Source organism: Octodon degus, unplaced genomic scaffold (assembly GCF_000260255.1).
Source record: "Octodon degus isolate 3935 unplaced genomic scaffold, OctDeg1.0 scaffold00391, whole genome shotgun sequence".
NCBI classification, from domain to species: Eukaryota; Metazoa; Chordata; class Mammalia; order Rodentia; family Octodontidae; genus Octodon; species Octodon degus.
This window is the reverse complement of record NW_004524967.1, coordinates 452,730-457,321: the sequence shown is the minus strand read 5'-3', so window position 1 is coordinate 457,321 and position 4,592 is coordinate 452,730. Positions and strand designations below refer to the sequence as shown.

Genomic DNA, 4,592 nt, shown 5'->3' with positions numbered 1-4,592 from the left:
GCCAATCATTAGAAAAGAAATCATGTTCCTCAAAATATGTTGTTCCTTAATAATGGGTCTGAATTACAGCACCAGAAGACACCAGAGGGTAGAATTTACCAGTTAAGTTATGCTAATCAGGGAAATGGTACCAGGAGAATCAAGACATTTAAAAGGTTGACTTGATAATCTTTATAGAAACCAGCTGATGTTCGAGAATCTGACAGAAGGTCAGAAACCAGAGAAAGAAACCATTTGTGGGTGTAGAATGAATGTTTAGAAAGTGAGAGCCTGTTGATTCAATCATCAGCATTGATAACATTTCTAAAGATAATCAGAGGAATAGGTAGCTAATCACACAAATATTCTACACAATGCTGGGGCTATCCTCTAGCAGGGAAATGCATTTGCAGTAGTATTGCTAACCACAGAGGATGTTTGTTCTTCTTGTTCTTAGAATTGTGGGAATTAAAAAAGGGTGTAGGAATGCACTGTTATTTATTGAGAAGCTGTCATGTATCAGATGCTGAAAAATGTGCAATCTCATCCCAGTTGATCTCTGCAAGATGTCTTACAAACTATGCAGTGCAGTCACTGTTCTCTGAGAGAAGCAACTGAGGTTCATGGCAGTACAGTGTTTTGCTAAACAGTACAGAGGTCATAATTTTGGCTTAAGTTTATCAAAGAGCTCTGCATTTTTAAACTACCCTATGTTAGCACTAATACTGAAAATTTTTGGGAGAAGAATAGTGAAGGTATCAGAATATGAATGTTTTTCATGTGTGTTTGTAACATATCACTTAGACTATTGATCTTTCTGGGTGGAGGAATAAATGAATTCAATATTTATTTAAAGCTTAACATAAAAATAAGGAAATATGAGGGTTGGGAGTCTTAGTAAATTCTTGACCAACAAATGGTTCATGGAAGTTAGTGAGGTAAAGCAGCAGTAGGCAATGAAATGATCGAAAGTACAACTCAGTGTTTGGGTTTCTGAGACAGACCAGATAAAAAGTTCTTTACCATATCTACCAGTGGAGAAGTGCTTATTCTTAGTGACTCATTAGGGACAGAAAAGAGAAACAATGTGGTTCTTTTACACCATTGTACTTAGTGTGTAGTGTCATGAAACTGCCGAGTGTCTCTGGGCTGGGGACATACCACACGGCCAAAGCACAGGCGCAAGCTTGATCTGTGTATCTCAAAATCCATTAGAGTTCTTTTTCATTCTTTTTAAATTGTATTTGTTCCAGGGCACACAGGGTCTCACTACATAGACTGGACTCATAGTGATTCTCCCATTTTCAGCCTCTCAAGAGCTGGGATTATAGGTGCGCACCACCACTCCCAGTCCCAATCTTCTCAGTGTGCCCTGGGGCTGGACCAGCATAGCACACTGGGAATCAAGCCTTGGTCCCTATGCTCTGCCTAAGCAGGAGCTTTACTTTGCTGAGCTATCTGGCTGGCCCTCCATTATACTTATTAAAATGGAATTTTGCGTGTATTTTTTAATCTGGGCATCATATCATGTAAAATTAAGTTATTACTAAATTATGTTCTCACCTTTAATTTAGGATGTGTTGATTCTGCTTCCAAATTCATGAAAGGACAATCTTAATTTTTTTAAAATGTATTTGATACAAGTTCCCACTATGCAGCTCAGACTCATAGTGATCCTGCTGTTTTCAGCCTCTCCAGTACTGAGATTACAGCCTTGTACCACCTAGCCTGTGGGTGAGGCTAGCATGGCATATAGCACTGAGAATCGAACCTGGGTCCCTGCACTTGCCTAAGCAGGCACTATTTTGCTGGCCCTCTTTTGTTTTTGTGATATTAGGGATCAAATTCAGAACCTTGCACTTGCCAGGGAGGTGCTTATATTGCCAAGCTGTCTCCCCAGTCCTGACAATCTTGATTTTTGTTGGTTTAATGTTTTATAAGATATAATGATATAGTCTAACAAACCTGAAAAGGTGTTAGCTTTTTTTAATGAAATACGTAAAACAAATAATTTCATGTGAATACTTATTTTTTCATTTTATTAGATTTATTCAATCTATTTTCTCTAACATATCATCAATCACATTGAAAAGATCATAGAAATATGTTTTAAGAATCTTATTCACAAATAAAGATCTTGGACATCTCAATTATCTTAAAATTTATTGTCATACTTGAAAGCAGGTGTTTTTATTGCTTGAGGCAATTATGTCAAGTTTTAAAATTATGAGACTAGGAAAAATTTTATATTAAAATATATTTTCCTTTAGCTTTTCATGGTAACATTGAAGAATGAAGTTACTTATCACTTTTATATCAGAATGTCAGTTATAAATAATTGTAATACTAGAGAAATTAATTTTCCCTACCTACAAGGAATAAGTGCACTTATTTTCTATTTATAGAATATAAAAAAATGCATAGTACAGACTGCTATTAAATGGGGTATCTTCTGATCAGAATTTCATGTAGAATATTACTTTATCTGTTTTCTCCCAAGTTATATGCTTTTTCTTTCAATATTTATTATGAAGTTAATTTTAAAAATAACGCAAAGCAATCAACCAAAATAAGAAAATAATGGCAAAACTTCTCCACAGTTCTTTTGTCCTCTCTCCATCTTGTCTTCAGAGTATTTTTGTTTCCCCACATGGACACAAACTAGGTATTTATTCTAAAGGACACAGGATGGTGATAGCATGGTTCTTGCTAAGTTTAAGATTTCTTTTAACCAAGATAAGTTACTGCAGAAGGAAAGAACTCAATACACAATTGTTAGAATTATAGTTTCTTCCATCATGTATTTCATCTTTTTATAATGGTTTATTGATTGTGTCAATCTAAAAAGTATAGAATCTTAACTGAATTGGATCAGCAATTCTACCCTTAGGGTGTAGGGAGAGCAGCCCATGGCCGGATGATATAAGCGGGAAATGAGTGAGGATGGACTTGCCTCTGTTCTTCAGAGGAGCACCAGTCTTTGCTTTCAATTTGGATGTCATATCCTGGCTTCTGGTGCTTACTCAGACTTCCACCCCAGGTCCTTTGGCTCTCTGACATAGACTCTTAAGTCTTCCATGTAGACCCTTCAGCCTTCTGATTTGGACTTCCATGGAACACTTCAGTGAACTCAAGAGCTTGGATTGAAGCCTTCAGTCTCCAGGGTACAGACACCCACTACACATTTCTCTATCCAACTCTGTGGCTGACCATCATAAGCTTATCTTGTAAGTTTTTACACATTTATACATCTTATGTTAAAACTTCCTTGAGTTGAACACTTTTCAATATACGTGCATTCAAAACATTGTAAATCTTGGAAGGGATATTTTATTACAGAGTGTAAAACTTGTTTTATAAATAACAAATAATTCTCTTTCCAGGTGTCCTCATGAGAGTGACATTGTCTTTAAACCCTCCATGGCAATCCCTGATGCACCGCCGTGATGCCCAGGGAGGACAGGGCGACCTGGAAATCTAACTACTTTCTAAAAATCATCCAACTTTTGGATTATTATCCAAAATGCTTCATTGTGGGAGCAGACAATGTGGGCTCCAAGCAGATGCAGCAGATCCGAATGTCCCTCCGAGGGAAGGTCATGGTGCTAATGGGCAAGAATACTATGATGCGCAAGGCCATCCGAGGACATCTGGAAAACAACCCGGCTCTGGAGAAACTGTTGCCTCATGTCCGGGGGAATGTGGGCTTTGTGTTCACCAAGGAGGACCTCACTGAGATCAGGGATATGCTGCTGGCCAATCAGGTGCCTGCTGCTGCCCGTGCAGGTGCCATTGCTCCATGTGAAGTCACTGTGCCTGCCCAGAACACTGGTCTGGGGCCTGAGAAGACCTCTTTCTTCCAGGCTTTGGGCATCACCACTAAAATCTCCAGGGGCACCATTGAAATCCTTAGTGATGTACAGCTGAATAGGACTGTGGGGGACAAAGTGGGAGCCAGCGAAGCAACCCTCCTGAACATGTTGAACATCTCCCCATTCTCCTTTAGGCTGATCATTTAGCAAGTGTTTGACAGTGAAAGAATCTACAACCCAGAAGTCCTTGACATTACAGAGGAAACTCTGTAAAGCATTCTCACTTTCTGGAGGGTGTCCACAATGTTGCCAGTGTCTGCAGATTGGTTACCCAACTGTTGCATCAGTGCCTCATTCTATCATCAATGGGTACAAGCAGGTCCTGGCTTTGTCTGTGGAGACTGATTACACCTTTCCACTTACTGAAAAGGTCAAGGCCTTCTTAGCTGATCCATCTGCATTTGTGGCTGCTGCCCTTGTCGCCGCAGCCACCACTTCTGCTCCTGCTGCTGCAGCTGTCCCAGCTAAGGTGGAAAACAAGGAAGAGTCAGAGGAGTCAGATGAGGATATGGGATTTGGTCTCTTTGATTGATCATCAAAAGCAAATTATTCAGCCTGCGTAATTGGCAAAACAAGGAATAAAGGCATAATTCTCTTTCAAAAAAAATAACAAATTATTGCTTTTTCACCTAAGTGAATCTCACTACCAGTGTGTTCCTGATGTATGAAATAGAGTACTCTCAATAAAGTAATTTTCTATTGTTCAACTTAGTTTATACTGTATTTCGACTAGCCTTGCAC

General features: G+C 39.0%; 1 pseudogene; it reads left to right on the top strand.

Moving 5' to 3' along the window:
• The first annotated feature begins 3,425 nt into the window (after positions 1–3,425).
• On the top strand, positions 3,426–4,390 carry LOC101586389 (annotated as a pseudogene).
• Positions 4,391–4,592: the final 202 nt, after the last annotated feature.